Source organism: Balaenoptera borealis, assembly GCF_965194805.1.
Source record: "Balaenoptera borealis genome assembly, contig: HAP1_SCAFFOLD_2299, whole genome shotgun sequence".
In the NCBI taxonomy this organism is placed as follows: domain Eukaryota; kingdom Metazoa; phylum Chordata; class Mammalia; order Artiodactyla; family Balaenopteridae; genus Balaenoptera; species Balaenoptera borealis.
In genome coordinates, this window is record NW_028121996.1 from 22,282 (window position 1) to 44,570 (window position 22,289).

The 22,289-nt window shown below is 40.1% G+C and overlaps 1 long non-coding RNA gene across 1 annotated transcript; it reads left to right on the forward strand.

Moving 5' to 3' along the window:
* Nucleotides 1-2,816: 2,816 nt before the first annotated feature.
* LOC309622370 lies at nt 2,817-16,736 on the forward strand. Its single transcript, XR_014240769.1, has 2 exons — nt 2,817-3,809; nt 14,005-16,736. It is a non-coding gene; the product is annotated as an uncharacterized lncRNA (long non-coding RNA).
* The last annotated feature ends 5,553 nt before the right edge of the window (nt 16,737-22,289 follow it).

A 22,289-nucleotide genomic window follows, 5' to 3' on the forward strand; every position in this document is an offset into this window, starting at 1 on the left:
CTTAACCTTATATGATTATTTCTAGGCTCAACTGTAGTCCTGAAAACGGCATTGTTCATTTTTTTCCTCAGGCTACTCTTCCATTCTGTCCATATACCTCTTCTTCTTTGTCCATTCATCTGTTTATGGACTTTTTTTTTCCTTCCATGTCTTCGTATTTCAATATTGTTGCAGTGCACATTTGCCTGCATCTGTCTTTCCGATTCTGGTGGTCTTAAGTTATAGGCCCAAAAGGTGCCCTGCCGCATCATATGGTAGCTCAATTTTTACCTTTTCAAGCAGCTCCATTCAGTTTGTGTTAGTGCTGTTACCAGTTTACATCCCACCAGCAGCTAGAAGGTACACAGTTCTCTAAAACCCCTTCAGCATTTATAGTTTGTAGACTTTTTGCTGATGGAAATGACTGGTGTGAGCTGAAACCTTTTTGAATTTGAATTTGCATGTGGCTAATAATTCCTTATACTGAGCTTTAGGCATGTCCTTTCTTTTCTTTTCCTTTTTTTAAAGATTGAGTACAACTTCCCTCCTCTTATTGACTTCTTGAAAAATTTCTCATGTGTTGAATTTTCTTTCCTAGTCCCTACCCCAGGGCATTGTTGAGGGCGTGTCTCATTTACAGCCCTGCAGTCCTTGTGACTATATAAGCAACCATTGGCACTGGGTTTAAAGCTGCGTTTGTGGAAAACAGCCACAAGGCGGCAGCATTATTACGTCCTCAACTCTTGTTACTTGGGCAACAGAGTCTTCCTGGAGGTCGTGTTCCGAGGTTGTAAATTAGAGTGGAATGTGCTGGGACAAGCCCCCAGAAGTTTATGTCTCCTTACTTATGTTTGTTTTTAAATTTAATTTCTATTTCTTATCGGAGTAAATTTGATTAGAGTGTTTTGATTGTCTGGCTGTACAGAATCTGCTCAATGATTCATACCTATATCTGTTCATCTTCGGATCTTGTTACCATGTATGTGATTACAGAATGTATATTTTAAAGGTATTGGTGATTATATAATTTATATAGTTTATCTGTTTTATGTTTATATACATTTAACATACATTAGTATATGTATGTTAACCCCATAGTCCTAATTTACCCATCCTCCCACCTTTCATTTTGGCTAACCATTAGTTTATTTCATAAGTCTGTGAGTGTCTTTTTCTGTGGAAATATGTTCATTGGTAGCAATCTTAGGATAACATGTATAAATGATATCATAGGATATTTGTCATACCCTTTTGAGTTACTTAACCTTATATGATTATTTCTAGGCTCATCTGTAGTCCTGAAAACGGCATTGTTCATTTTTTCCCCGAGGCTACTATTCCATTCGGTGTGTATACCACTTCTTCTTTGTCCATTTATTTGTTGATGGACATTTTGTTTCCTTCCATGTCTTGGCTATTGTAAATACTGCTGCAATACACGATTTTTCATCCCCTGTCTCTTTGATTCTGGCTCCCACATGTGACAGTCCCAATAGTGGGCCTTCCGGATCATATGGTGACTCAGTTTTTACCTTTAAACGCACTGCCATTCTGTTCCTATTATTGGCTGTTACCAGTATACCTCCCAGTTAGACCGAGTATTTACGCTAATCTCCACAACTTCTTCAACATGTATTGTTTGTTGACATTTTGTTGATGGTCATTCTGACTGCTGTGAGATGATACCTTTGTGTAGATTGGATTTGCATGCGTCTAATATTTCCTGATGTTTTGCATTTTTCAATGTCCTTTTCATTTTTTTAAGATTGAGCTAAACTTACAAATGCCCTATGATATCACTTATGTTATCTGAAAATTCATAAAAATGAACATATTTCCATAGAGAAAGGCAATCTCAGATTGAGAAGACAAACTTACGGTTAAGCCAAAGAAAAGGTGTGAGGGATGGATAAATTAGGATATTGGGGTTAACACACTTATACTAATACATATAAACTATTTAATCCCCAAAGACCTATGGAATACCAAGAGTGGTCTACTCAACACTCTGTAATAACCTACATCGAAAAGGACCCAAAGATCAATAGATATATGTATATGTCTAAATGAACAATATTCTGTACACCTAGAACAAAAGACATTTTTCAATCAAATTTGCTCTGATAAAAACTACAACTTAAAGACACAAACAAGAATTAAGGTGGCTAAAACTTATGGGGGTTTGTCTGGCCACATTCCACTCTAAGTTGCAACCTAAAAGCACAACTTGCAGCAAAGTCCTGTTTCCCTAGCAAGCGGAGTTGGCAACCTAGAAATGTTGCCACCCTAAGGCCGTTTCCACAAACAGCAGCTTTCAATCTACTGCTAATGATCACTAATATTCACAGGGCTGTAAATGACTCATGCCCTCAAAAAATGTCCTGGCGTAGGGAATGGCCAAAAAAATCCAAATGCGGCAAATTTTTCAAAAAGGCAATTTGAAGTTGTAAGTTTAGCTCAATCTTAAAAAACATGAAAAGGACATTGATAAACGCAGAACATCAGGAATTATTAGACACATGCAAATCCAATCTACAGGAAGGTATCAGGTCAAACCAGTCAGAATGACCATCAGCAAAAAGTCAACAAACAATAGATGTTGAAGAAGTTGTGGAGAATAGCGTAACCTCTCGGTCTAACTGGGATGTAAACCGGTAACAGGCAATAATAGGAACAGAATGGCAGTGCGTTTAAAGGAAAAATTGAGTCACCATATGATCCGGAAGGCCCACTATAGGGCCTGTCACCTGAGAAAGCCAGAATCTAAGAGACACGGGATGGAAAATCGTGTATTGCAGTAGTATTTACAATAGCCATCACATGGAAGCAAACAAAATGTCCATCAACAGATAAATGGACAAAGAAGAAGTGGTACACGTACCGAACGGAATAGTAGCCTCGGGAGAAAAATGAACAATGCCGTTTTCAGAACTACAGATGAGCCTAGAAATAATCATATTAGGTTACGTAAGTCAAAAGGGAATGACAAATATCCTATGATATCATTTATACATGTTATCCTAAGATTGCTACCAATGAACATATTTCCACAGAAAAAGACACTCACAGACTTATAAAACAAACTAATGGTTAGGCAAAATGAAAGGTGGGAGGATGGATAAATTAAGACTATGGGGCTAACATACATATACTAATATATGTTAAATGTATATAAACATATAACATATAAACTATATGAATTATATAGTCACCAATACATATAAAATATATAATGACAAAACACCTACCAAATACCAAGGGAGGTTTACTCAACGTTCTGTAATAACATACACGGTAACAGGATCCGAAGATGAACAGACATATGTATGAAACATTGAGCAGATTCTGTACAGCCAATCACAACACTCTAATCAAATTTACTCTGATAAGAAATAGAAATTAAATTTTAAAAACAAACCTAAGTAAGGAGACATAAACTATTGGGGGATTGTCCCAGCACATTCCACTCTAATTTACAACCTCAGAATACTACCTCCAGGAAGACTCTGTTGCCCTAGTAACAAGAATTGAGAACATAATAATGCTGCCCCCTTGTGGCTGTTTCCCACAACAGCAGCTTTAAACCCAATGCTAATGGTTGCTTAATAGTCACAAGGAGTGCAGGGCTGTAAATGTCACCTGCCCTCAAAAAATGCCCTGGGTTAGGGAATAGGCAAGAAAATTCAACACATGACAAATTTTTCAAGAAGTCAATATGAAGAGAGAAGTTGTACTCACTCTTTAAAAAAAGAAGGAAAAGAAAAAAAAGGACATGCCTAATGCTCAGTATAAGGAATTATTAGCCACATGCAAATCCAACCTCCAAAAATGTTTCAGAGAGGTAAAGAAGATGGCAGAAGATTAAGATGCGGAGATCACCTTCCTTCCCACAGATACATTAGAAATACATCTACACGTGGAACTGCTCCTACAGAACACTCACTGAACGCTGGCAGAAAACGTCAGACCTCCTAAAAGGCAAGAAACTCCCTACGGACTTGGGTAGGGCAAAAGAAAAAAGAAATAACAGAGCCAAAAGAATAGGGACGGGACCTGCACCAGTGGGAGGGTGCCATGAAGGAGGAAAGGTTTCCACGCACTAGGAAGCCCCTTCGTGTTCAGAGACTGTGGGTGGCAGAGGAGGGAAGCTTCAGAGCCACGGAGGAGAGTGCAGCCACAGGGGTGCGGAGGGCAAAGCAGAGAGACTCCCGCACAGAGGCTCGGCTCCGAGCAGCACTCACCAGCCAGAGAGTCTTGTCTGCTCACCCGCCATGGTGGGCAGGGGATGGGAGCTGAGGCTCGGGCTTTGGTCGGATCGCAGGGAGAGGACTGGGGTTGGCAGCGTGAACACAGCCTGAAGGGGTTAGCGCACCACAGCTAGCCGGGAGGGAGTCCAGGAAAAAGTCTGCAGCTGCCGAAGAGGCAAGAGACTTTTTCTTCCCTCTTTGTTTCCTGGTGCGCGAGGAGAGGGTATTCAGAGCGCCACCTAAACGAGCTCCAGAGACGGGCGCGAGCCACGGCTATCAGCGTGGACCCCACAGCAACAGGGGCGCAGAGGGAAAAGCAGAGAGATTCCAGCACAGAAGATCAGCGCCAAGCAGCACTCACCAGCCCGAGAGGCTTGTCTGCTCGCCCGCCAGGGCAGGCGGGGGCTGGGAGCTGAGGCTCGGGCTTCAGTCGGATTGCAGGGAGAGGACTGGGGTTGGCGGCGTGAACACAGCCTGAAGGGGTTAGCGCACCACAGCTGGCCAGGAGGGAGTCCGGGAAAAAGTCTGCAGCTGCCGAAGAGGCAAGAGACTTTTTCTTGCCTCTTTGTTTCGCGGCGTGCAAGGAGAGGGGATTCAGAGCGCCACCTAAATGAACTCCAGAGACGGGCGCGAGCCGCGGCGATCAGCGCGGGCCCCAGAGACGGGCATGAGACGCTAAGTCTGCTGCTGCCGCCACCAAAAAGCCTGTGTGCGAGCACAGGTCAGTCTCCACACCGCCCCTCCCAGGAGCCTGTGCAGCCCGCCACGGCCAGGCTCCCGTGATCCGGGGACAACTTCCCCGGGAGAACGCACGGCGCGTCTCAGGCTGCTGCAACGTCACTCCGGCCTCTGCCACCACAGTCTCACCCCGCCTCCTCCGTACCGCTCCCTCACCCCGGCCTGAGTGAGCCAGAGCCCCCGAAGCAGCTGCTCCTTTAACCCCGTTCTGTCTGGACGGGGAACAGACGCCCTCAGGCGACCTACACGCAGAGGCGGGTCGAAATCCAGAGCTGAACCCCGGGAGCTGTGCGAACAAAGAAGAGAAAGGGAAATCTCTCCCAGCAGCCTCAGAAGCAGCGGATTAAAACTCCACGAACAACTTGATGTGCCTGCATCTGTTGAATACCTGAATAGACAATGAATCATCCCAAATTCAGGAGGTGGACTTTGGGAGCAGGATATATTAATTTTTCCCCTTTTCCTTTTTTTGTGAGTGTATATGTATATACTTCTGGGTGAGATTTTGTCTGTATAGCTTTGCTTTATAATAGCTTTATTTTACTTCACTATATTTTATCCTCTTTCTTTCTATTTTTTCTCCCTTTTACTCTGAGCCGTGTGGATGAAAGGCTCTTGGTGCTCCAGCCAGGCATCAGGGCTGTGCCTCTGAGGTGGGGGAGCCAACTTCAGGACACTGGTCCACAAGAGACCTCCCAGCTCCACGTAATACCAAACGGCAAAAATCTCTCAGAGATCTCCATCTCAACATCAAGACCCAGCTTCACTCAACGACCAGCAAGCTACAGGGCTGGACACCCTATGCCAAACAACTAGCAAGACAGGAACACAGCCCCATCCATTAGCAGAGAGGCTGCCTAAAATCATAATAAGGCCACAGACACCCCAAAATACACCACCAGACGTGGACGTGCCCACCAGAAAGACAAGATCCAGCCTCATCCACCAGAACACAGGCACTAGTTACCTCCACCAGGAAGCCTACACAACCCACTGAACCAACCTTAGCCACTGGGGACAGATACCAAAAACAACGGGAACTACGAACCTGCAGCCTGTGAAAAGGAGACCCCAAACACAGTAAGATAAGCAGAATGAGGCAACAGAAAAACACACAGCAGATGAAGGAGCAGGGTCAAAACACACCAGACCTAACAAATGAAGAGGAAATAGGTAGTCTACCTGAAAAAGAATTCAGAATAATGATAGTAAGGATGATCCAAAATCTTGGAAATAGAATAGACAAAATGCAAGAAACATTTAACAAGGATGTAGAAGAACTAAAGGGGAACCAAGCAATGATGAAAAACACAATAAATGAAATTAAAAATACTCTAGGTAGGATCAATAGCAGAATAACTGAGGCAGAAGAACGGATAAGTGACCTGGAAGATAAAATGGTGGAAATAACTACTGCAGAGCAGGATAAAGAAAAAAGAATGAAAAGAACTGAGGACACTCTCAGAGACCTCTGGGACAACATTAAACACACCAACATTCGAATTATAGGGGTCCCAGAAGAAGAAGAGAAAAAGAAAGGGACTGAGAAAATATTTGAAGAGATTATAGTTGAAAACTTCCTTAATGTGGGAAAGGAAATAGTTAATCAAGTCCTGGAAGCACAGAGAGTCCCATACAGGATAAATCCATGGAGAAACACGCCAAGATATATATTAATCAAACTGTCAAAAATTAAATATAAAGAAAACATATTAAAAGCAGCAAGGGAAAAACAATAAATAACACACAAGGGAATCCCCATAAGGTTAACAGCTGATCTTTCAGCAGAAACTCTGCAAGCCAGAAGGGAGTGGCAGGATATACTTAAAGTGATGAAGGAGAAAAACCTACAACCAAGATTAATCTACCCAGCAAGGATCTCATCCAGATTTGATGGAGAAATTAAAACCTTTACAGACAAGCAAAAGCTGAGAGAGTTCAGCACCACCAAACCAGCTTTACAACAAATGCTAAAGGAACTTCTCTAGGCAAGAAACACAAGAGAAGGAAAACACCTACAATAACAAACCCAAAACATTTAAGAAAATGGGAATAGGAACATACATATCGATAATTACCTTAAATGTAAATGGATTAAATGCTCCCACCAAAAGACACAGACTGGCTGAATGGATACAAAAACAAGACCCATATATATGCTGTCTACAAGAGACCCACTTCAGACCTAGAGACACATACAGACTGAAAGTGAGGGGATGGAAAAAGATATTCCATGCAAATGGAAATCAAAAGAAAGCTGGAGTAGCAATTCTCATATCAGACAAAATAGACTTTAAAATAAAGACTATTACAAGAGACAAAGAAGGACACTATATAATGATCAAGGGATCGATCCAAGAGGAAGGTATAACAATTGTAAATGTTTATGCACCCAACATAGGAGCACCTCAATACATAAGGCAAATACTAACAGCCATAAAAGGGGAAATCGACAGCAACACAATCATAGGAGGGGACTTTAACACCCCACTTTCACCAATGGACAGATCATCCAAAATGAAAATAAATAAGGAGACACAAGCTTTAAATGATACATTAAACAAGATGGACTTAATTGATATTTATAGGACATTCCACCCAAAAACAACAGAATACACATTTTTCTCAAGTGCTCATGGAATATTCTCCAGGATAGATCATATCTTGGGTCACAAATCAAGCCTTGGTAAACTTAAGAAAATTGAAATCGTATCAAGTATCTTTTCCAACCACAACGCTATGAGACTAGATATCAATTACAGGAAAAGATCTGTAAAAAATACAAACACATGGAAGCTACACAATACACTACTTAATAACGAAGTGATCACTGAAGAAATCAAAGGGGAAATCAAAAAATACCTAGAAACAAATGACAATGGAGACACGACGACCCAAAACCTATGGGACGCAGCAAAAGCAGTGCTAAGAGGGAAGTTTATAGCAATACAAGCCTACCTCAAGAAACAGGAAACATCTCGAATAAACAACCTAACCTTGCACCTGAAGCAATTAGAGAAAGAAGAACAAAAAAACCCCAAAGCTAGCAGAAGGAAAGAAATCATAAAGATCAGATCAGAAATAAATGAAAAAGAAATGAAGGAAACAATAGCAAAAATCAATGAAACTAAAAGCTGGTTCTTTGAGAAGATAAACAAAGTTGATAAACCATTAGCCAGACTCATCAAGAGAAAAAGGGAGAAGACTCAAATCAATAGAATTAGAAATGAAAAAGGAGAAGTAACCACTGACACTGCAGAAATACATACGATCATGAGAGATTACTACAAGCAACTCTATGCCAATAAAATGGACAACCTGGAAGAAATGGACAGATTCTTAGAAATGCACAACCTGCTGAGACTGAAACAGGAAGAAATAGAAAATATCAACAGACCAATCACAAGCACTGAAATTGAAACTGTGATTAAAAACCTTCCAACAAACAAAAGCCCAGGACCAGATGGCTTCACAGGTGAATTCTATCAAACTTTTAGAGAAGAGCTAACACCCATCCTTCTCAAGCTCTACCAAAAAATTGCAGAGGGAGGAACACTCCCAAACTCATTCTATGAGGCCACCATCACCCTGATACCAAAACCAGACAAAGATGTCACAAAGAAAGAAAACTACAGGCCAATATCACTGATGAACATAGATGCAAAAATCCTCAACAAGATACTAGCAAACAGAATCCAACAGCACATTAAAAGGATTATACACCATGATCAAGTGGGGTTTATTCCAGGAATGCAAGGATTCTTCAATATACGCAAATCAATCAACGTGATACATCATATTAACAAACTGAAGGAGAAAAACCATATGATCATCTCAATAGATGCAGAGAAAGCTTTCGACAAAATTCAACACCCATTTATGATAAAAGCCCTGCAGAAAGTAGGCATAGAGGGAACTTTCCTCAACATAATAAAGGCCATATATGACAAACCCACAGCCAACATTGTCCTCAATGGTGAAAAACTGAAACCATTTCCACTAAGATCAGTAACAAAACAAGGTTGCCCACTCTCACCACTATTATTCAACATAGTTTTGGAAGTGTTAGCCACAGCAATCAGAGAAGAAAAAGAAATAAAAGGAATCCAAATCGGAAAAGAAGAAGTAAAGCTGTCACTGTTTGCAGATGACATGATACTATACATAGAGAATCCTAAAGCTGCTACCAGAAAACTCCTAGAGCTAATCAATGAATTTGGGGAAGTAGCAGGATACAAAATTAATGCACAGAAATCTCTTGCATTTCTATACATTAATGATGAAAAATCTGAAAGTGAAATTAAAAAAACACTCCCGTTTACCACTGCAACAAAAAGAATAAAATATCTAGGAATAAACCTACCTAAGGAGACAAAAGACCTGTATGCAGAAAATTATAAGACACTGGTGAAAGAAATTAAGGATGATACAAATAGATGGAGAGATATACCATGTTCTTGGATTGGAAGAATCAACATTGTGAAAATGAGTCTACTACCTAAAGCAATCTACAGATTCAATGCAATCCCTATCAAACTACCACTGGCATTTTTCACAGAACTAGAACAAAAAATTTCACAATTTGTATGGAAACACAAGACCCCGAATAGCCAAAGCAATCTTGAGAACGAAAAATGGAGCTGGAGGAATCAGGCTCCCTGACTTCAGACGATATTACAAAGCTACAGTAATCGAGACAGTTTGGTACTGGCACAAAAACAGAAATATAGATCAATGGAACAGGATAGAAAGCCCAGAGATAAACCCACGCACATATGGTCACCTTATCTTTGATAAAGGAGGCAAGCATATACAGTGGAGAAAAGACAGCCTCTTCAATAAGTGGTGCTGGGAAAATTGGACAGATACATGTAAAAGTATGAAATTAGAACACTTCCTGACACCATACACAAAAATAAACTCAAAATGGATTAAATACCTAAGTGTAAGGCCAGACACTATCAAACTCTTAGAGGAAAACATAGGCAGAACACTCTATGACATAAATCACAGCAAGATTCTTTTTGACCCAGCTCCTAGAGAAATGGAAATAAAAACACAAACAAATGGGACCTAATGAAACTTAAAAGCTTTTGCACAGCAAAGAAAACCATAAACAAGACCAACAGACAACCCTCAGAATGGGAGAAAATATTTGCAAATGAAGCAACTGACAAAGGATTAATCTCCAAGATTTACAAGCAGCTCATGCAGCTCAATAACAAAAAAAACGAAAAACCCAATCCAAAAATGGGCAGAAGACCTAAATAGACATTTCTCCAAAGAAGATACACAGATTGTCAACAGACACATGAAGGAATGCTCAACATCATTAATCACTAGAGAAATGCAAATCAAAACTACAATGAGATATCATCTCACACCGGTCAGAATGGCCATCATCAAAAAATCTAGAAACAATAAATGCTGGAGAGGGTGTGGAGGAAAGGGAACACTCTTGCACTGTTGGTGGGAATGTAAATTGATACAGCCACTATGGAGAACAGTAGGGAGGTTCCTTAAAAAACTACAAATAGAACTACCATACGAGCCAGCAATCCCACTACTGGGGATATACCCTGAGAAAACCATAGTTCCAAAAGAGTCATGGACCAAAATGTTCATTGCAGCTCTATTTACAATAGCCAGGACATGGAAGCAAGCTAAGTGTCCATCATCGGATGAATGGATAAAGAAGATGTGGCACATATGTACAATGGAATATTACTCAGACATAAAAAGAAATGAAATGGAGGTATTTGTAATGAGGTGGATGGAGTTAGAGTCTGTCATACAGAGTGAAGTAAGTCAGAAAGAGAAAAACAAATACAGTATGCTAACACATATATATGGAATCTAAGGGGAAAAAAAGGCCATGAAGAACTTAGTGGCAAGACGGGAATAAACGCACAGACCTACTAGAGAATGGACTTGAGGATATGGGGAAGGGGACGGGTGAGATGTGACAGGGTGAGAGAGTGTCATGGACATATATACACTACCAAATGTAAAATAGATAGCTAGTGGGAAGCAGCCGCATAGCACAGGCAGATCAGCTCGGTGCTGTGTGACCACCTAGAGGGGTGGGATGGGGAGGGTGGGAGGGAGGGAGATGCAAGAGGGAAGAGATATGGGAACATATGTATATGAATAACTGATTCACTTTGTTATAAAGCAGAAACTAACACACCATTGTAAAGCAATTATACTTCAATAAAGATGTTTAAAAAAAAAAGGTTTCAGCTCACACCAGTCAAATCACCATCAGCAAAAAGTCTAAAAACTATAAATTCTGAAGGGGTTTTACAGAACTGTGTACCTTCTAGTTGCTGGTGGGATGTAAAGTGGTAACAGCACTAACAAAAACTGAATGGAGCTGCTTTAAAAGGTTAAAACTGAGCTACATATGATACGGCAGGGCACCTTTTGGGCCTATAACCTAAGACGACCAGAATCGGAAAGACAGCGACAGGCAAATGTGCACTGCAGCAATACTGAAATAGCCAAGACATGGAAGCAAAAAACAGGTCCATAATAAGATGAATGGTCAAAGAAGAAGGGGTATATGGACAGAATGGAATCTCAGTCACGAGTAAAAATAAAAGAATGGCATATGCAGCACCACAGAGGAGCCTAGAGATAATCACACAGCGTGAAGTAAGTCAGAATGCGAAAGACAAATGCCCTATGAGGTCCGTTATGTTATCTGAAAATTCATAAAAATGAACATATTTCCATAGAGAAAGGCAATCTCAGACTGAGAAGACAAACTTATGGTTAAGCCAAAGAAAAGGTGTGAGGAATGGATAAATTAGGATATTGGGGTTAACACACATATACTAATACATATAAAATATATAATCCCAAAAGACCTATGGAATACCAAAAGTGGTCTACTCAACACTCTGTAACAACGTACATGGAAAAGGACCCAAAGATCAATAGATATATGTATATCTGTAAATGAACAAGATTCTGTACACCTAGAAAAAAAAGACATTTTTCAATCAAATTTGCTCTGATAAAAACTACAACTTAAAGACACAAACAAGAATTACGGAGGCTAAAACTTATGGGGGTTTGTCCTGGCACATTCCACTCTAATCTGCAACCTAAAAGCACAACTTGCAGCAAGGTTCTGTTTCCCTAGCAAGCAGAGTTGGCAACGTAGAGATGCTGCCACACTAAGGCCGTTTTCTGAAACAGCAGCTTTAAATCTATTGCTAATGGTCACTAATATTCACAAGGACTGCAGGGCTGTAAATGACTCATGCCCTCAAAAAATGTCCTGGGGTAGGGAAAGGGCAAAAAAATCCAAACGCGGCAAATTTTTCAAGAAGGCAATTTGAAGTTGTAACATTAGCTCTATCTTAAAAAAAATGAAAAGCACATTGATAAATGCAAAACATCAGGAATTATTACACGCAGGCAAATCCAATCTACACAAAGGTATCACGTCACACCAGTCAGAATGACCATCAGCAAAAAGTCAACAAACAATAGATGCTGAAGAAGTTGTGGAGAATAGCGTAACCTCTCGGTCTAAGTGGGATGTAAACTGATAACGGCCAATAATAGGAACAAAATGGCAGCACGTTTAAAGGTAAAAATTGACTCACCATATGATCCGGAAGGCCCACAATTGGGCCTGTCACCTGTGAAAGCCAGAATCAAAAAGACACGGGATGGAAAATCGTGTATTGCAGCAGTATTTACAATAGCCAAGACATGGAAGCAAACAAAATGTCCATCAAAGATAAATGGACAAAGAAGAAGTGGTATACATACCGAGTGGAATAGTAGCCTCGGGAAAAAAATTAACAATGCCGTTTTCAGGACTACAGATGAGCCTAGAAATAATCATATAACATTAAGTAAGTAAAAAGGGTATGACAAATATCCTATGATATCATGTATACATGTTATCCTAAGATTGCTACCAATGAACATATTTCCACAGAAACAGACACTCACAGACTTATAAAACAAACAAATGCTTAGCCAAAATGAAAGGTGGGAGGATGGGTAAATTAGGACTATGGGGCTAACATACATATACTAATGTATGTTAAATGTATATAAACATATAACATATAAACCATATGAATTATATAGTCACCAATACATATAAAATATATAATGACAAAAACCTACCAAATACCAAGGGAGGTCTACTCAACATTCTGTATTAACATACATGGTAACAGGACCTGAAGATGAACAGACATATGTATGAATCATTGAGCAGATTCTGTACAGCCAGAAAACCGCAACACTCTAATCAAGTTTACTCCGATAAGAAATAGAAATTAAATTTAAAAAGCAAACATAAGTAAGGAGACATAAAGTTCTGGGGGCCTTTCCCAGCACAATCCACTCTAATATACAACCTTGGAACTCTACCTCCAGGAAGATTCTTTTGCACTAGTAACAAGGGCTGAGAACGTAATAATGCTGCTGCCTTGTGGCTGTATCCCACAACAGCAGCTTTAAACCAAGTGCTAATGGTTGCTTAATAGTCACAAGGACTGCAGGGCTGTAAATGACACCTGTCCTCAAAAAATGCCCTGGGGGGCTTCCCTGGTGGCGCAGTGGTTGAGAATCTGCCTGCCAACGCAGGGGACACGGGTTCGAGCCCTGGTCTGGGAAGATCCCACATGCCGCGGAGCGACTGAGCCCGTGAGCCACAATTGCTGAGCCTGCGCGTCTGGAGCCTGTGCTCCGCATCGGGAGAGGCCACGATAGTGAGAGGCCCGCGCAACGCGATGAAGAGTGGCCCCCACTTGCCGCAACTAGAGAAAGCCCTCGCACAGAAATGAAGACCCAACACAGTCATAAATAAATAAATAAAATTTAAAAAAAAAATGCCCTGCGATAGGGAATAGGCAAGAAAATTCAACACATGACAAATTTTTCAAGAAGTCAATAGGAAGAAGGAAGTTGTAATCACTCTTTAAAAAAAAGGGAAAAGAAGAAAAAGGATATGCCTAAAGCTCAGTATAAGGAATTATTAGCCACATGCAAAGGCAACGTGAAAAAGGTTTCAGCTCACACCAGTCAAATGACCATCAGCAAAAAGTCTACCAACTATAAATGCTGAAGGGGTTTTAGAGAACTGTCATCCTTCTAGCTGCTGGTGGGATGTAAAGTGGTAACAGCACTCACGGAAACTGAATGGAGCTGCTTTAAAAGGTAAAAATTGAGCTACCATATAATGCAGCAGGGCACCTTTTGGGCCTATAACCTAAGACCACCAGAATCGGAAAGACAGAGGCAGGCAAATGTGCACTGCAGCAATACTGAAATAGCCAAGACATGGAAGCAAAAAAAAGTTCCATAAACAGATGAATGGACAAAGAAAAAGTGGTATATGGACAGAATGGAATAGTAGACTTGGGAAAAAAATGAACAATGCCGTTTTCAGGACTACAAATGAGCCTAGAAATTATCATATTAGGTTAAGTAAGTCAAGAGGGAATGACAAATATACTATGATATCATTTATACATGTTATCCTACGATTGCTACCAATGAACATATTTCCACAGAAAAAGACAATCACAGACTTATAAAACAAACTAATGGTTAGCCAAAATGAAAGGTGGGAGGATGGATAAATTAGGACTATGGGGCTAACATACATATACTAATGTATGCTACATGTACCTAAACTATATGAATTATATAGTCACCAATACATATAAAATATATAATGACAAAACACCTACCAAATACCAAGGGAGGTCTACTCAACATTCTGTAATAACATACAAGGTAACAGAATCCGAAGATGAACAGACATATGTATGAATCATTGAGCAGATTCTGTACAGCCAGAAAACCACAACACTCTAATCAAATTTACTCCGATAAGAAATAGAATTTAAATTTAAAAAACAAACATAAGTAAGGTGACATAAATTTCTGGGGGCTTGTCACAGCACATTCCAGTGTAATTTACAACCTTGGAACACTACCTCCAGGAAGACTCTGTTGCCCCAGTAACAAGAGTTGAGAACGTAATAATGCTGCCGCCTTGTAGCTGTTTCCCACAACAGCAGCTTTAAACCAGGTACTAATGGTTGCTTAATAGTCACAAGGACTGCAGGGCTGTAAATGACACCTGTCCTCAAAAAATGCCCTGGGGTAGGGAATAGGCAAGAAAATTCTACACATGACAAATGTTTCAAGAAGTCAATATGAAGAGGGAAATTGTAGTCACTCTTTAAATAAAAAAGGAAAAGGAAAGAAAGGACATGCCTAAAGCTCAGTATAAGGAATTATTAGCCACATGCAAATCCAACTTCCAAAAAGGTTTCAGCTCACACCAGTCCAATGACCATCAGCAAAAAGTCTACAAACTATAAATGCTGAAGGGCTTTTAGAGAACTCTGTACCTTCTAGCTGCTGGTGGAATGTAAAGTGGTAACAGCACTAACGAAAACTGAATGGAGCTGCTTGAAAAGGTAAAAATTAAGCTACCATATGATGCTGCAGGGCACCTTTTTGGCCTATAACCTAAGACCACAAGAATCGGAAAGACAGAGGCAGGCAAATGGCACTGCAGCAATATTGAAATTGCCAAGACATGGAAGCAAAAAAAAGGTCCATAATCAGATGAATGGACAAAGAAGAAGTGGTATGTGGACAGATTGGAGTATCAGTCACAAAAAAAATAAAAGAATGGCATATGCAGCACCACAGATGAGCCTAGAGATAATCACACAACGTGAAGTAAGTCAGAATGTGAAAGACAGATGCCCTATGATGTCCCTTATGGTATCTGAAAATTCATAAAAATGAACATATTTCCTAGAGAAAGGCAATCTCGGATTGAGAAGACAAACTTATGGTTAAGCCAAAGAAAACGTGTGAGGAATGGATAAATTAGGATATTGGGGTTAACACACATATATTAATACATATAAAATATATAATCCCCAAAGACCTATGGAATACCAAGAGTGGTCTACTCAACACTCTGTAACAACCTACATGGGAAAGGACCCGAAGATCAATAGATATATGTATATGTGTAAATGAACAAGATTCTGTACACCTAGAAAAAAAGACATTTTTTAATCAATTTTGCTCTGATAAAAACTACAACTTAAAGACACAGACAAGAATTACGGAGGCTAAAACTTATGGGGGTTTGTCCTGGCACATTCCACTCTAATCTGCAACCTAAAAGCACAACTTGCAGCAAGGTTCTGTTTCCCTAGCAAGCAGAGCTGGCAACGTAGAAATGCTGCCACCCTAAGGCTTTTTCCTCAAACAGCAGCTTTAAATCTACTGCTAATGGTCACTAATATTCACAAGGACTGCAGGGCTGTAAATGATTCATGCCCTCAAAAAATGTCCTGGGGTAGGGAATGGCCAAAAAAATCCAAACGTGGCAAATTTTTCAAGAAGGCAATTTGAAGTTGTAACTTTAGCTCCATCTTAAAAAAAAATGAAAAGAACATTGATAAACGCAAAACATAAGGAATTATGAGACGCATGCAAATCCAATCTACACAAAGGTATCACCTCACACCAGTCAGAATGACCATCAGCAAAATGTCAACAAACAGAGCATTAACCAAGATGGCGGAGTAGAAGGACGTGTTCTCACTCCCTCTTGCGAGAGCACCAGAATCACAACTGGCTGCTGGACAATCACTGACAGGAAGACCCTGGACTTCACCAAGGAGGATACCCCACGTCCAAGGACAGAGGAGAAGCCACAGTGAGATGGTAGGAGGGGCGCAATCAGAGTAAAATCAAATCCCATAACTGCTGGGTGGGTGACTCACAGACTGGCGAACACTTATACCACAGAAGTCCACCCACTGGAGTGAAGGTTCTGAGCCCCACGTCAGGCTTCCCAACTTGGGGGTCCTGCAACGGGAGGAGGAATTCCTAGAGAATCAGACGTTGAAGCCTAGTGGGAATTGATTGCAGGACTTCTACAGGACTGGGGGAAACAGAGACCCCACTATTGGAGGGCACGCACAAAGTAGTGTGCGCATCGGGACCCAGGGGAAGGAGCAGTGACCCTGGGGGAGACTGAACCAGACCTACCTGCTGGTGTTGGGGGGTCTCCTGCAGAGGCGGGGGGTGGCTCTGTTTCACCGTGGGGACAAGGACACTGGCAGCGGAGGTTCTGGGAAGTGCTCCTTGGCGTGAGCCCTCCCAGAGTCTGCCATTAACCCCACCAAAGAGCCCAGGTAGGCTCCAGTGTTGGGTTGCCTCAGGCAAAACAACCAACAGGGAGGGAACCCAGCCCCACCCATCAACAGTCAAGTGGATTAAAGTTTTACTGAGCTCTGACCGCCACAGCAACAATCAGCTCTACCCACCACCAGAGCCTCCCATCAAGCCTCTTAGATAGCCTCAACCACCAGAGGGCAGACAGCAGAAGCAAGAAAAACTACAATCCTGCAGCCTGTGGACCAAAAACCACAGTTACAGAAAGATAGACAAGATGAAAAGGCAGAGGGCTATGTACCAGATGAAGGAACAAGAAAAAACCCCAGAAAAACAACTAAATGAAGTGGAGATAGGCAACCTTCCAGAAAAAGAATTCAGAATAATGATAGTGAAGATGATCCAGGACCTCGGAATAAGAATGGAGGCAAAGATCGAGAAGATGCAAGAAATGATTAACAAAGACCTAGAAGAATTAAAGAACAAACAAACAGAGATGACCAATACAATAACTGAAATGAAAACTACACTAGAAGGAATCAATAGCAGAATAACTGAGGCAGAAGAACGGATAAGTGACCTGGAAGACAGAATGGTGGAATTCACTGCTGCGGAACAGAATAAAGAAAAAAGAATGAAAAGAAATGAAGACAGCCTGAGAGACCTCTGGGACAACATTAAACGCAACAACATTCGCATTATAGGGGTCCCAGAAGGAGAAGAGAGAGAGAAAGGACCAGAGAAAATATTTGAAGAGATTATAGTCGAAAACTTCCCTAACATGGGAAAGGAAATAGCCACCCAAGTCCAGGAAGCGCAGAGAGTCCCATACAGGATAAACCCAAGGAGAAACACGCCGAGACACATAGTAATCAAAGTGGCAAAAATTAAAGACAAAGAAAAATTATTGAAAGCAGCAAGGGAACAACGACAAATAACATACAAGGGAACTCCCATAAGCTTAACAGCTGATTTCTCAGCAGAAACTCTACAAGCCAGAAGGGAGTGGCATGATATACTTAAAGTGATGAAAGGGAAGAACCTACAACCAAGATTACTCTACCCGGCAAGGATCTCATTTAGATTTGATGGAGAAATCAAAAGCTTTACAGACAAGCAAAAGCTACGAGAATTCAGCACCACCAAACCAGCTCTACAACAAATGCTAAAGGAACTTCTCTAAGTGGGAAACACAAGAGAAGAAAAGGACCTACAAAAACAAACCCCAAACAATTAAGAAAATGGTCATAGGAACATACATATCGATAATTACCTTAAACGTGAATGGATTAAATGCCCCAACCAAAAGACACAGACTGGCTGAATGGATACAAAAACAAGACCCATATATATGCTGTCTACAAGAGACCCACTTTAGACCTAGGGACACATACAGACTGAAAGTGAGGGGATGGAAAAAGATATTCCATGCAAATGGAAATCAAAAGAAAGCTCGAGTAGCTATACTCATATCAGATAAAATAGACTTTAAAATAAAGAATGTTACAAGAGACAAGGAAGGACACTACATAATGATCAAGGGATCAATCCAAGAAGAAGATATAACAATTATAAATATATATGCACCCAACATAGGAGCACCTCAATACATAAGGCAACTGCTAACAGCTATAAAAGAGGAGATCGACAGTAACACAATCATAGTGGGGGACTTTAACACCTCACTTACACCAATGGACAGATCATCCAAAATGAAAATGAATAAGGAAACAGAAGCTTTAAATGACACAATAGACCAGTTAGATTTAATTGATATTTATAGGACATTCCATCCAAAAACAGCAGATTACACGTTCTTCTCAAGTGCGCACGGAACATTCTCCAGGATAGATCACATCTTGGGTCACAAATCAAGCCTCAGTAAATTTAAGAAAATTGAAATCATATCAAGCATCTTTTCGGACCACAACGCTATGAGATTAGAAATGAATTACCGGGAAAAAAACGTAAAACAGACAAACACATGGAGGCTAAACAATACGTTACTAAATAACCAAGAGATCACTGAAGAAATCAGAGAGGAAATCAAAAAATACCTAGAGACAAATGACAATGAAAACACGACGACCCAAAACCTATGGGATGCAGCAAAAGCAGTTCTAAGAGGGAAGTTTATAGCTATACAAGCCTATCTCAAGAAACAAGAAAAATCTCAAGTAAACAATCTAACCTTACACCTAAAGAAACTAGAGAAAGAAGAACAAACAAAACCCAAAGTTAGCAGAAGGAAAGAAATCATAAAGATCAGAGCAGAAATAAATGAAATAGAAACAAGGAAAACAATAGCAAAGATTAATAAAACTAAAAGTTGGTTCTTTGAGAAGATAAACAAAATTGATAAGCCATTAGCCAGACTCATCAAGAAAAAGAGGGAGAGGACTCAAATCAATAAAATCAGAAATGAAAAAGGAGAAGTTACAACAGACACCGCAGAAATACAAAGCATCCTAAGAGACTACTACAAGCAACTTTATGCCAATAAAATGGACAACCTGGAAGAAATGGACACATTTTTAGAAAGGTATAACCTTCCAAGACTGAACCAGGAAGAAACAGAAAATATGAACAGACCAATCACAAGTAATGAAATTGAAACTGTGATTAAAAATCTTCCAACAAACAAAAGTCCAGGACCAGATGGCTTCACAGGTGAATTCTATCAAACATTTAGAGAAGAGCTAACACCTATCCTTCTCAAACTCTTCCAAAAAATTGCAGAGGAAGGAACACTCCCAAACTCATTCTATGAGGCCACCATCACCCTGATACCAAAACCAGACAAAGACACTACAAAAAAAGAAAATTACAGACCAATATCACTGATGAATATAGATGCAAAAATCCTCAACAAAATACTAGCAAACAGAATCCAACAACACATTAAAAGGATCATACACCACGATCAAGTGGGATTTATCCCAGGGATGCAAGGATTCTTCAATATACGCAAATCAATCAATGTGATACACCATATTAACAAATTGAAGAAGAAAAACCATATGATCATCTCAATAGATGCAGAAAAAGCTTTTGACAAAATTCAACACCCATTTATGATAAAAACTCTCCAGAAAGTGGGCATAGAGGGAACCTACCTCAACATAATAAAGGCCATATATGACAAACCCACAGCAAACATCATTCTCAATGGTGAAAAACTGAAAGCATTTCCTCTAAGATCAGGAACGAGACACGATGTCCACTCTCACCACTATTATTCAACATAGTTCTGGAAGTCCTAGCCACGGCAATCAGAGAAGAAAAAGAAATAAAAGGAATACAAATTGGAAAAGAAGAAGTAAAACTGTCACTGTTTGCGGATGACATGATACTATACATAGAGAATCCTAAAACTGCCACCAGAAAACTGCTAGAGCTAATGAATGAATATGGTAAAGTTGCAGGATACAAAATGAATGCACAGAAATCTCTTGCATTCCTATACACCAATGATGAAAAATCTGAAAGAGAAATTATGGAAACACTCCCATTTACCATTGGAACAAAAAGAATAAAACACCTAGGAATAAACCTACCTAGGGAGACAAAAGACCTGTATGCAGAAAACTATAAGACACTGATGAAAGAAATTAAAGATGATACCAACAGATGGAGAGATATACCATGTTCTTGGATTGGAAGAATCAACATTGTGAAAATGAGTATACTACCCAAAGCAATCTACAGATTCAATGCAATCCCTATCAAATTACCAATGGCATTTTTTACGGAGCTAGAACAAATCATCTTAAAATTTGTATGGAGACACAAAAGACCCTGAATAGCCAAAGCAGTCTTGAGGGATAAAAATGGAGCTGGAGGAATCAGACTCCCTGACTTCAGACTATACTACAAAGCTACAGTAATCAAGACAATATGGTACTGGCACAAAAACAGAAACATAGATCAATGGAACAAGATAGAAAGCCCAGAGATTAACCCACGCACCTATGGTCAACTAATCTATGACAAAGGAGGCAAAGATATACAATGGAGAAAAGACAGTCTCTTCAATAAGTGGTGCTGGGAAAACTGGACAGCTACATGTAAAAGAATGAAATTAGAATACTCCCTAACACCATACACAAAAATAAACTCAAAATGGATTAGAGACCTAAATATAAGACTGGACACTATAAAACTCTTAGAGGAAAACATAGGAAGAACACTCTTTGACATCAATCACAGCAAGATCTTTTTTGATCCACCTCCTAGAGTAATGGAAATAAAAACAAAAATAAACAAATGGGACCTAATGAAACTTCAAAGCTTTTGCACAGCAAAGGAAACCATAAACAAGACGAAAAGACAACCCTCGGAATGGGAGAAAATATTTGCAAACGAATCAACGGACAAAGGATTAATCTCCAAAATATATAAACAGCTCATTCAGCTCAATATTAAAGAAACAAACACCCCAATCCAAAAATGGGCAGAAGACCTAAATAGACATTTCTCCAAAGAAGACATACAGACGGCCACGAAGCACATGAAAAGATGCTCAACATCGCTAATTATTAGAGAAATGCAAATCAAAACTACAAGGAGGTATCACCTCACTCCTGTTAGAATGGGCATCATCAGAAAATCTACAAACAACAAATGCTGGAGAGGGTGTGGAGAAAAGGGAAACCTCTTGCACTGTTGGTGGGAATGTAAATTGATACAGCCACTATGGAGAACAATATGGAGGTTCCTTAAAAAACTAAAAATAGAATTACCATATGACCCAGCAATCCCACTACTGAGCATATACCCAGAGAAAACCGTAATTCAAAAAGACACATGCACCCGAATGTTCATTGCAGCACTATTTACAATAGCCAGGTCATGGAAGCAACCTAAATGCCCATCAACAGACGAATGGATAAAGAAGTTGTGGTACATATATACAATGGAATATTACTCAGCCATATAAAGGAACGAAATTGAGTCATTTGTTGAGAAGTGGATGGATCTAGAGACTGTCATACAGAGTGAAGTAAGTCAGAAAGAGAAAAACAAATATCGTATATTAATGCATGTATGTGGAACCTAGAAAAATGGTACAGATGAGCTGGTTTGCAGGGCAGAAGTTGAGACACAGATGTAGAGAATGGACATATGGACACC